The sequence below is a fragment of the Panulirus ornatus genome, chromosome 27, assembly GCF_036320965.1.
Source record: "Panulirus ornatus isolate Po-2019 chromosome 27, ASM3632096v1, whole genome shotgun sequence".
NCBI lineage: Eukaryota > Metazoa > Arthropoda > Malacostraca > Decapoda > Palinuridae > Panulirus > Panulirus ornatus.
In genome coordinates, this window is record NC_092250.1 from 16,308,100 (window position 1) to 16,320,599 (window position 12,500).

General features: G+C 48.9%; 1 protein-coding gene across 1 annotated transcript in view; it reads right to left on the reverse strand.

Moving 5' to 3' along the window:
* LOC139757674 (A-type potassium channel modulatory protein KCNIP1-like) overlaps positions 1–12,500 on the reverse strand; it is a 74,515-nt gene that overhangs the window by 21,002 nt on the left and 41,013 nt on the right. The gene's annotated exons all lie outside the window — the stretch shown is intronic.

The following is a 12,500-nucleotide window of genomic DNA, read 5'->3' on the forward strand; positions in this document are numbered from 1 at the left end:
GAATTCTTAAGGATGGTGGGAACACGGCATCACCGTGTTAAGAGCGGGCCATTATATGAAATGATCAAGTGGCCAACGTAATGAGAGAGGTCAGGGGAAAAAAAACAAAAAACAACAGGTCATTCTTGTTACACGGTGACCCGAAGGATCATTTTGCGACACTCATATCCATCCTCGCCACCAGAGCCACGGTACCACAGGAGCCACAGCGGGAGAGCCACAGCAGGAGAGCCGCCACAGCAGGAGAGCCACAGCAAGAGAGCCGCCACAGCAGGAGAGCCACAGCAAGAGAGCCACAGCAGGAGAGCCACAGCAGGAAAGCCACAGCAGGAAAGCCACAGCAAGAGAGCCGCCATAGCAAGAGAGCCACAGCAAGAGAGCCACAGCAGGAGAGGAGCCACAGCAGGAGAGGAGCCACAGCAGGAGAGGAGCCACAGCAAGAGAGCCACAGCAAGAGAGCCACAGCAGGAGAGCCACAGCAAGAGAGCCGCCACAGCAAGAGAGCCACAGCAAGAGAGCCACAGCAGGAGAGCCACAGCAAGAGAGCCACAGCAAGAGAGCCACAGCAGGAGAGGGAATCCCCGGGGTATGGTATAATGAAGGGAAGTGATGGATAATTGGGTTGGGGAAACTTTTCCTCAGTGGATTATCCGAAGCGTCCTCTTCCAGATCGTCTGATGCATAGCCCTTAAACTTGGCTCTTATAGCCAACCAATCCTCCTCCCCTGTTATGCTGATGGCCAGCCTATCCTCTCCCCATTATGCTGAAGGCCAGCCAATCCTCCCCCCATTATGCTGAAGGCCAGCCTATCCTCCTCCCATTATGCTCAGGACTAACATGTCCACGAACCTTGGTATATAAAGATGTCTTGCCTCGCTCTAGTTCCCTCTTCACAGCCCCTTCTCCTTCCCACACGACGATGGACGTCGGGGCTGTGTGGGAACCGAGTGAGCGAGCGAAGTTCCTGAGTGATTGAATCAGTCCAAGAAGAAAGAAAGAAAGAAAGAAAGAAAGAACGAAAGAAAGAAACATCATTGTCTTTCATGTGTTCTTTAGTCTTATATGATTAAGGTCCCGTGGATCCCTGACTCTTTGTGTGTGTGTCAGTGTGTGTGTGTGTGTGTGTGTGTGTGTGTATGTGTGTGTGTGTGTGTGTGTGTGTGTGTGTGTGTGTGTGAGTGTGTGTGATCACCCAAGCTTCCTCAGAAAGACCCCATCTCTACTGACGAGAGACAGACAGGGTCTTCACTGTCTACCATCATACTTCCTCATTGTCCTGCTCGTGTCTGTCTGTCTGTCTTTCTGTCTGTCTGTCTGTCTGTCTTGTCTATCTGTCTGTCTTTAGTCTAGACAGAGTAACAGAAGACCAAGTGGCGTCCACGAGAACTCCAGGTGTCTGTCCGACTACGTGTGTGTGTGTGTGTGTGTGTGTGTGTGTGTGTGTTTTTCTATCTTGTGGACAGACAGAACGTGGGTCCCCCCCGCACCACTCCTCCTCAACTCTGTCACCCACTCCCGTCCACTCGACCCTTCTCCACTGCCCCATAAATATTCGTGTTCTCCCCTGACGCTCGTATCATACCTTTTACCTCTTAAGAGGCTTCTTCTTCCCCTTCCTTCCCTGAACAACCTCTCTCTCTCTCTCTCTCTCTCTCTCTCTCTCTCTCTCTCTCTCTCTCTCTCTCTCTCTCTCTCTCTCTCTCTCTCTCTCTGCCCGGGTTCACCTTCCATCCTCTTTATCAGTCCCTAAATTTCGGACCAGGTATGGATTTCTTCAGGTCCTTGCCGTTTTGGGGTGAGGAGGCCCTAATTTCCCAGGTCTTCCCCTCCCCCCCTTCCTCCTCCTCCTCCTCCTCCTCCAGACGTCGTCATGGGTCCTCCCACAGCCCACACACTACCCACAGCGTCCCCCCCTCCCCCCCAGCCCGGCCCCCCCGTCTTGGTTCGCCTCCAAAGCACGAATTACTCCTTTCATTTTTTTTCATTTTTTTTTTTTTGAGTCGGCACGTACCCAGCTCTCCTCGCCTTCATCAACCGGGCCATATTGACAAGAATTCCTCTCCCCACTCTCTCTCTCTCTCTCTCTCTCTCTCTCTCTCTCTCTCTCTCTCTCTCTCTCTCTCTCTCTCTCTCTCCAGGAAGCACGCTGTCTTCCCCCAAAACCCACAAGTTCACACACCCCACACACAAGAATATCCCGTTTCTTTTCATCCGGTTCTTCAACTTTGGCCCCCCCTTTGCACTGCCATAGTCTCTCCCACAGAAGGCTAATGTTAGGCCCTTTCTCCATTCCAGAGCTACCACAATTTCCACCATTACAACCACCACCACCACAACCACCACTACCACTAACCCCCAAGAGAACCTTTTGCTTTTCACGAACCATATTTCACAAGCCTACCGGAACTTCCCCAACCCAAGCGGGGTACCAGAGACCAGAGACCATGTCTCTTTACCTCGCCACGAACCTCACCCGTACCTCCTGCACCAGAAACCCCCCCCCCCTTCACATACACACACCTTCCCCCCTCCCTCCCACACACACACACACACACACACACACACACACACACACACACGACAGGATCCCACTCCCTCCCTTCTTCGGGAGGAAGACCCATAAAACTTCGAAGTGCACAGTGCAGATCGCGCCAGCGTGCTCACGCCCCACACCAGAGTGTAAACACTGCTATATTGCATGACCTCGTTCTACTGCCTGAGCGAACGTAATGGACCGCTGCATAGACGGTGGGAATATCTCTCGTTATACCCAGGTTACATAGTTGTGACCACTGTTCATCATATGTACTCTATACATTTGTAACTATATATATATATATATATATATATATATATATATATATATATATATATATATATATATACCTTCGTCTCTTCGTTGTATATCAACTGACTTATATTTCTCTTGTCTCTCCCCTGATGATGTGATTATTACACGAAAGTGCACTTGGGAACTTATCGTGTTTCATTTTCCCCGTTGACTCATAGGAATATATATATATATATATATATATATATATATATATATATATATATATATATATATATATATATATATATATAAGACTGTTGCTAGATTTGATGTGTAATACCCGTGTGGTGTGATCATATCTGACCAATCCGGTCATGCTGTAAAGTCCAGTCTCGTGAGAGATGAAAGATTGAACGGTGTTCAAGCTGCAGTCGTGTCAAGTGGTTATGAATTATTATTTTTTTTTTAGGTGGGTAGGTAATGGAGGCTTCATGTAACCTGCCTCATTAATCATTCGGTCGTGTCTTCATGTATGACGCCCTGGGGTGCCTGGATGATTCATCATTCATACGTTGTTTATTCATTAGTTTTTTTTTTTTTTTTTTTTTTTTTTTACGAGATTACGTCTCGTCCGAGGTATGCAAAATAGTTCGTCTTATGCCTAATTCGACCTTAAAGTTTGACTCCACCGTGTTGTACACGGGCATATGTGTGATGATGATAAGGGAGTCTTAGGTCTCCATCCCGAGAGAGAGAGAGAGAGAGAGAGAGAGAGAGAGAGAGAGAGAGAGAGAGAGAGAGAGAGAGAGAGAGAGAGGCACGCGTAGGTGTGTCCCTCCAGGCTCAGGTCCTGACGTGGTTTGGCGTGGTTATCTCGAGGAAGCTTGTTAAGGACCGGTTGGAGTGAGCAAGAGGGACGAAGGTAGAGAAGGAGGAGGAGGAGGAGGAAGAGGAAGAACAGGAGGAGGTGGAGGAAGAAGAACGAGAGGAAGGTGAAGATAAAGAGGAAGATGAAAGAAAAAAGAGAAAGACGATAAAAAAAAAGGGAAGATAAGAGGAAGAACATGAAGAAAAAGAAAGAGGAAGTTAAGGAAGAAAGAGAAAGAAGAGGCCGAAAAGAAACGACGAAGAAAGAAGCAGAAGAAAGAGAAAGGAAAGAAGAAAGAAGGAAGGAAAGAGAGAAGGGAGGAGAACGAAGGGTGGGCAGGAGTGTGGGCTGATGAAAGAAGGAAGATTGGGTTTCGATGCGGCTCTTGAGCGGCCGCCCGCCTCGCTGATTGATACACTCCTCTTGTTGTGTCCCATATGTGTCCCAGTGTCCCATATGTGTCCCAGTGTCCCGTATGTGTCCCGGTGTCCCTTATGTGTTTTGGCGTCCCATGTGTGTTCCAGTGTCACGTATGGTCCTTAGGGTTACGCATGTGTCTCAGTGCCACATTTGTGTTTCAGTGTCTCATATGTGTTCCGGTGTCCCGTATGTGTCCCAGTGTCCCATATGTGTCCCAGACGCGTTCCGGTGCCAGCTGCACTCTGCCACACATGTATCCTGGGTGCAGCTGTAGAATACGTGGCAATGGTTTTTGACTTCACAATCATATGTATTGTATATGTCTTGCTTCCATACTTTATCATTCCCTCTACTTTACCTGTTTCAGGTGCTGCTCTTCTTCTTCTTCTTCTTCTTCTTCTTCTTCTTCTTCTTCTTCTTCTTCTTCTTCTTCTCCTCCTCCTCCTCCTCCTCCTCCTCCTCCTCCTCCTCCTCCTATTCATCTTCTTCTTCTTCTTCGTCCTTTTTCTTCTTCTTCGTCCTTCTTCTTCTTCTTCTTGCCACCACAAGTTGTGTTAGAGTCGGGAAGCCTCCATGACCAAACTCGTACAGTCGAGTAAAACAAGAAGAAATACTGCCTCACATGCTCCAGGTCCATTATCAAAATAAAAAAAAGATGAGGAGAAGAAGAGGAGGAGGAGGAGGAGGAACAGGAGGAGGAGGAGAAGAAGAAGAAGAGGAGTAGGAGGAGGAGGAGGAGAAGGAGGCAGGGAGAGAGGGAGGGTGTGTTCATATACTTGTCTCTTGTGGTCGATGAGGTAATGATTATTCACTTTCCAAGCGGACGGGTCGAGTCTTTTTCGCTCTGTAAGACCATCATTGAGAAGAGGGGATCGCGGAAGGTGCTGTATGGCTTGGGGGGGATGAAGGGTTGAGCGCCCTCCCCTTGCTGACGGGATGGTCCCAGCTGGGATAGGGGATAGGAGCAACCTCTCCTACCAGTGTGGGAAAGGGAGGGAATAATAGAGGACTCCTATTCTTTTTCTTGGGCTAGGGTGAGAATGGAAAGATGTGAGGTGTATCTTTTGGGGGTGGGTGTTGTGGAGAGAGGTCGTCTGTCGCAAGGACTGTGGGAGGGTTAGTGAGCCTGTCACTTGCCAAGGGATGGGGGAAATGGGATAGTGTGTTGTCCCTTAACGGAATAGGAGTAAGAGAATATATATATATATATATATATATATATATATATATATATATATATATATATATACACTGGAGAGGAACTTCCGCTTTATGGGTCGAGACGGAATAGAACTCGTTCGACCATGGAGGAGGAGGATCCGGTGGATTGGAAAACCCAGATGATGTCTTCGTCTTACAAGATGAAAACCTCTCCACGCACAGGCCATAGGATGGACCCCCCTCCACATAAGACCACAGGATGAACCCCATCCACACAAGACCACAGGATGAACCCCCTCTACACAAGACCACAGGATGAAGACCCTCTACACAAGACCAGTGGATGAACCCCCTCCACAAAAGACCACATGATGAACCCCCTTCACACAAGACCAGTGGATGAACCCCCTCCACACAAGACCACAGGATGAACCCCCCCCACACAAGACCACAGGATGAACCCCCTTCACACAAGACCAGTGGATGAACCCCCTCCACACAAGACCACAGGATGAACCCCCTCCACACAAGACCACAGGATGAACCCCCTCCACACAAGACCAGTGGATGAACCCCCTCCACACAAGACCACAGGATGAACCCCCTCCACACAAGACCAGTGGATGAACCCCCTCCACACAAGACCATAGGATGAACCCCCTCCACACAAGACCACAGGATGAACCCCCTCCACACAAGACCATAGGATGAACCCCCTCCACACAAGACCACAGGATGAACCCCCTCCACACAAGACCACAGGATGAACCCCCTCCACACAAGACCACAGGATGAACCCCCTCCACACAAGACCACAGGATGAACCCCCCTCCACACAAGACCACAGGATGAAGACCCTCCACACAAGACCACAGGATGAACCCCCCTCCACCCAAGACCACAGGATGAAGACCCTCTACACAGGCCATTGTGGTAAAGGCTGCACCCACTAAAAGCGTCTGCAATCCACTCAGAGTTCTCCTCTTTACGGGCGAACTTGGGCCATAATGGAGCAAATTTGGCCATTATTTAACAGTCATCGTATAACCTACGCCACTCGATCGTTCAAGATAGGTCCAGGGGTAAAGGCAAAATTATCAAATTAAGAAAAAATGGGGGATGAAGTACCAGCCTTAATAGTAGTTATAAAGAAGCAAATTAAGAAAAAAGGGGGAGGAAGTATCAGCGTTAATAGTAGTTATAAAGACCATAGACCAACCAATTTGGAAACGCAAATATCACTTGATAATCGAAAATGAAGGTTGAAGTCACGGAAGGCTGCAGATGATGATGATGATGATGATAGTAATGATGATGTTTGAGCAAAAGGGAAAAAAGGGAAAAGAAAATGTGATAGTAATGATGATGTTTGAGCGAAAGGGAAAAAAGGGAAAAGAAAATGTGATAGTAATAATGATGTTTGAGCGAAAGGGAAAAAAGGGAAAAGAAAATGTGATAGTAATGATGATGTTTGAGCGAAAGGGAAAAAAGGGAAAAGAAAATGTGATAGTAATGATGATGTTTGAGCGAAAGGGAGAAAAAGGGAAAAGAAAATGTGATAGTAATGATGATGTTTGAGCGAAAGGGAAAAAAGGGAAAAGAAAATGTGATAGTAATGATGATGTTTGAGCGAAAGGGAAAAGAAAATGTGATAGTAATGATGATGTTTGAGCGAAAGGGAAAAAAGGGAAAAGAAAATGTGATAGTAATGATGATGTTTGAGCGAAAGGGAAAAAAGGGAAAAGAAAATGTGATAGTAATGATGATGTTTGAGCGAAAGGGAAAAAAGGGAAAAGAAAATGTGATAGTAATGATGATGTTTGAGCGAAGGGGAGAAAAGGGAAAAGAAAATGTTTAAGGACACCTCGCCGTCAGGACTCTCCTTTTTCGTCTAAACAAGTTGGGGATCTCTCTCACAGAAATCACCCAGCGATTTTCTGCCGACCCGGTTTAGGCGTGAGTGAGCTCCCCCTTTTGAACGTGTCCTGATTAATCTGTCTTTATCATATTGGTTCGTTCGTCCGTCTGTCTGCACGAGCGGAGGACCGACATATGCAAATTTGTTTGTGACGCGTCGTGCTGCGGCGGCAAAGCCCTCTTCGCGCGAGACAAAGTCGGTGATTTTCCCTGGGGGGATCCGACCGTCTAGTTCGAGCGTTGGGGAGCTCTTACCACCACCACCACAGGATCCCACAGAGGGATCGCGAGTTTCCGGGACACTTTCAGGGACAAGGACGTGGGGGGAAGGAAGGGGTTTATGTGTGCTGGCCTTGTAACGAGACGTTCCTGGGCCGCAGAGTGGCCCCCATACAGCCAGCGCACGTCGGGGAGGAGGGAGTTGCAAGGTGGTGTGAGCAGCAGCAGCACCACCACCAACACCTCCCTCCTCTCACAAACCAAGTGGTGTACAGTCGACCCTCTGTGGGACAGGAGCATTGTATATGGACTCCAAGCCAAGGTGCAGAAGACTGTCTTTTGGGCTTGTAGGATGTAGTGCACGGCCAGTGTTGTGTGTGTGGGTGTGTGTGTGTGTGTGTGTGTGTCCGTCCCTGGTGCGACGAAGCTGGGGTCGGCAAGTATGTCTTGCCGGAAAGTTCAGTTACCCCAGACTTGCTGTGGGTGGGTGGGGAAGAGCCACTCACTCGTCCTAAGTAAGGTCCCTCTAGAGAAAGGGAGGCGGGAGGACACAAGTCATTGAGGTGCGTTGAGGAAAGGGGCTTTTTACGATGCCCCCCCACTGGAAGGGGGATTTAGGATGCCGTAGAAAGGAGCGCTAATAACCTTAGGAAAGAGGGGGCATTGTGGTGGCTTAGGAAAAGGGTTTACAAGATGCCTTAGAAAAGGGCGTTAATGACCTTAGAAAAGGAGGCATTGTGGTACCTTAGGAAAAGGGTTTACAAGATGCCTTAGAAAAGGGCGTTAATGACCTTAGAAAAGGAGGCATTGTGGTACCTTAGGAAAAGGGGTTTACAAGATGCTTTAGAAAAGGAGCATTGATAACCTTAGAAAAGGAGAAATTGTGGTGCCTTAGGAAAAGGGTTTACAAGATGCCTTAGAAAAGGGCGTTAATGACCTCAGAAAAGGAGGCATTGTGGTGCCTTAGGAAAAGGGTTTACAAGATGCCTTAGAAAAGGGGCGTTAATGACCTTAAAAAAGGGGGCATTCTGGTGCCCCCACATATGGGCAGTGACATGGCTGGGAGAGAGATTGAGAGAGGACATCCATGTCTCGCGAACGTGGTTCAGAGATGGCTGGGGGAGAGAGAGAGAGAGGAGGAGAGAACCTCCAACATCTGGAAAGTGACCTTCAACATCTGGAAGCAGACCTCCAGCATCTGGAAGCAGACCTCCAACATCTGGAAACTGACTTCCAACATCTGGAAACTGACCTTCAACATCTGGAAGCAGACCTCCAACATCTGGAAACTGACCTCCAACATTTGGAAGCAGACCTCCAACATCTGGAAACAAAGACCTCCAGCATCTGGAAGCAGACCTCCAACATCTGGAAACAAAGACCTCCAACATCTGTAAGCAGACCTCCAACATCTGGAAACAAAGACCTCCAACATCTGGAAACAGACCTCCAACATCTGGAAGCAGACCTCAAACATCTGGAAACAAAGACCTCCAGCATCTGGAAACAAAGACCTCCAACATCTGGGAACCGACCCCCAACATGTGGAAGCAGACACCCCCCATCCTCCGGCATCTGGAAGCAGAGACCGCTAACACCTGGAGGCAGTCCAACAGAATCTGGACACAGCCCTCCATCATCTGGAAGCTACACCCTTCCCCACCTCCCTCCCATCATCTGGAAGCAGCAGCCCCCTACCTCTTCCACCCCCACCATCTGGAAGCATCCCCCACCCCCTCCCCCCCACCATCTGGAAGCATCCCCCACCCCCTCCACCCCCACCATCTGGAAGCAGACACCCCCCCCCCCAACATCTGTAAGCAGCAGCCCCTACCCCCTCCACCCCCAACATCTGGAAGCAGCAGCCCCTACCCCCTCCACCCCCAACATCTGGAAGCAGACCTCCAACATCTGGAAACTGACCTTCAACATCTGGAAGCAGACCTCCAACATCTGGAAACAAAGACCTCCAGCATCTGGAAGCAGACCTCCAGCATCTGGAAGCAGACCTCCAACATCTGGAAACTGACCTTCAACATCTGGAAGCAGACCTCCAGCATCTGGAAGCAGACCTCCAGCATCTGGAAGCAGACCTCCAACATCTGGAAACTGACCTTCAACATCTGGAAGCAGACCTCCAACATCTGGAAACTGACCTTCAACATCTGGAAGCAGACCTCCAACATCTGGAAACTGACCTTCAACATCTGGAAGCAGACCTCCAGCATCTGGAAGCAGACCTCCAGCATCTGGAAGCAGACCTCCAACATCTGGAAGCAGCAGCCCCTACCCCTCCACCCCCAACATCTGGAAGCAGACCTCCAACATCTGGAAACAAAGACCTCCAGCATCTGGAAGCAGACCTCCAACATCTGGAAACAAAGACCTCCAGCATCTGGAAGCAGACTCCAACATCTGGAAACTGACCTTCAACATCTGGAAGCAGACTCCAACATCTGGAAAGTGACCTTCAACATCTGGAAGCAGACTCCAACATCTGGAAACAAAGACCTCCAACATCTGGAAACTGACCTTCAACATCTGGAAGCAGACTCCAACATCTGGAAACAAAGACCTCCAACATCTGGAAACAAAGACCTCCAACATCTGGAAACTGACCTTCAACATCTGGAAGCAGACCTCCAGCATCTGGAAGCAGACCTCCAGCATCTGGAAGCAGACCTCCAACATCTGGAAACTGACCTTCAACATCTGGAAGCAGACCTCCAACATCTGGAAACAAAGACCTCCAACATCTGGAAACTGACCTTCAACATCTGGAAGCAGACTCCAACATCTGGAAACAAAGACCTCCAACATCTGGAAACAAAGACCTCCAGCATCTGGAAGCAGACCTCCAACATCTGGAAAGTGACCTTCAACATCTGGAAGCAGACCTCCAACATCTGGAAACAAAGACCTCCAGCATCTGGAAGCAGACTCCAACATCTGGAAACTGACCTTCAACATCTGGAAGCAGACCTCCAACATCTGGAAACTGACCTTCAACATCTGGAAGCAGACCTCCAACATCTGGAAACTGACCTTCAACATCTGGAAGCAGACCTCCAGCATCTGGAAGCAGACCTCCAGCATCTGGAAGCAGACCTCCAACATCTGGAAACTGACCTTCAACATCTGGAAGCAGACCTCCAACATCTGGAAACAAAGACCTCCAGCATCTGGAAGCAGACCTCCAACATCTGGAAACAAAGACCTCCAGCATCTGGAAGCAGACTCCAACATCTGGAAACTGACCTTCAACATCTGGAAGCAGACCTCCAGCATCTGGAAGCAGACCTCCAACATCTGGAAAGTGACCTTCAACATCTGGAAGCAGACCTCCAGCATCTGGAAGCAGACCTTCCCAAAATTTGGAAACTGACCCTTCCAAAATTGGAAAAACCCCACCCCCCCAACCCTCTGGAAGCAACCCCCCCCCCAACATCTGGAAATGACCTTCCCAAAATTTGGAAGCAGGGCCTCCAACATCTGGAAACAAAGCCTCCCATCTGGAAACAAAAACCTCCAACATTTTGGAAACAAAGACCCCAAAAATCTGGAAAAAGGGCCTTTAACATCTGGGAAAACAAAGACTCCAAAATCTGGAAAAGGGCCTTTAAAATTTTGGAAGCAGACCTCCAACATCTGGGGAAAAAAAGACCTCCAGCACTGGAACAAAAACTCCAACATCTGGGGAAAAGGGCCCCCAACATTGGAAGCAGACCCCCCCATCTCGGGTTCTGGAAAGTGAAACCCAACACCCGGAAGGGAGTTTCCCCAAAATTGGGAAAAAAAGCCCCCCAACATCGGAAACAAAACCCTTTCCCCACCCCCCTCCCAACATCTGGAAGCAGGACCCCATTAAAAAACCCTTTCCTCCCCCCACCCTCTGGAAGCAATCCCACCAAAACCCCCCTCCCCCCCCACCCTCTGGAAGCAACCCCCTCAAAACCCCAACCCTCTGGAAGCAGACCCCCCCCCCCCCAACATCTGGAAACAGACCCAAAACCCCCCCACCCTTTAACATCTGGAAGCAGAACCCCAAAACCCCCCCAAAACCCCCCAAATTTTGGAAGCAGACCCCAAAACCCCCCCAAAACCCCCCAAAATCTGGAAGCAGGCCTTTTCCCCCAAACTTCCTTTAAATTGGAAAAGACCTTCCCCCCCTCTGGAAAGGGCCTTCCTTAACAGCCCCCCCTCTGGGGGTGGTTCCCTCCAAACAACCCCAAAAAGGGAAACTGGGCCCTTTAACCCTCCAGGCCCCCCCTCCCCTCCCTCTTTTCCTTTTTAAAATTTTTCCCTTCCCTTTTTCTGCCTTCCTTTTTCCCTCCCCTCTCCTTTTCCCTGGGGGCGGGCCCCGGGCCGGAAAGATTAAAATTTTGGGTGCCCAAAAAACCTGGAAAGCCGATAAAATTGGAAAAGGCCCTTAAATTGGGAAGGGAGTAAATTTTTGGGTGCCCTTAAAATTGGGCGTCCCTTGGTTTTTTTTCTGGAACGACCTTTCCCAAAATTTTTAAAATGTTTCCTTGGGCGGGTTTTTTTTCATTTGGAACAAACCCCCAAATTGGAAAGGCCTTTATTAAAATAAATTATATATATATTATATATATATTCTTTTTTCTTTTCTTTTAAATATTTTTGCCGTTTTCCCCGTTAAACGAGGGGAGCTTAAGGGAAAAGAGAACTGGGGCCCCTTTTAGGGGAAAATCCTCACCTGGGCCCCCTTTTCTGTTCCTTCTTTTGGAAAATAAAAAAAAAAAAAAAAAAGAGAGGGGAGGAAATTTTTTTTGTGTTTTGTGGTGTTTTTGTGCTTTCACGCAACCCAAACATATGAAACAACCTTGTGCCGGAAACTTCATCATGTGAGCGAACGGTTCAGAGGGCGCGGGCCAAAACCCCCGGGAAAATTTGGGCGATGAAAAGGGAAACCCTTTTTACGTCTTCCTGGCCTCTCCCGGGGCATTACGAAGAGTTTGAGACCCCTTGTCGTTTCGGGGGGGGGGGGGGGGCGCGCCGCACCACGTTTGCCGGTTTCGGGGCAAACCCTTTAAAATACTAAAGTACAAAAGGCAAAAGAGAGAGAGAGAGAGAAAGGGGGGGGGTTTATCACAGCCCGCAGGGGCCCGGGAAAACCCTTT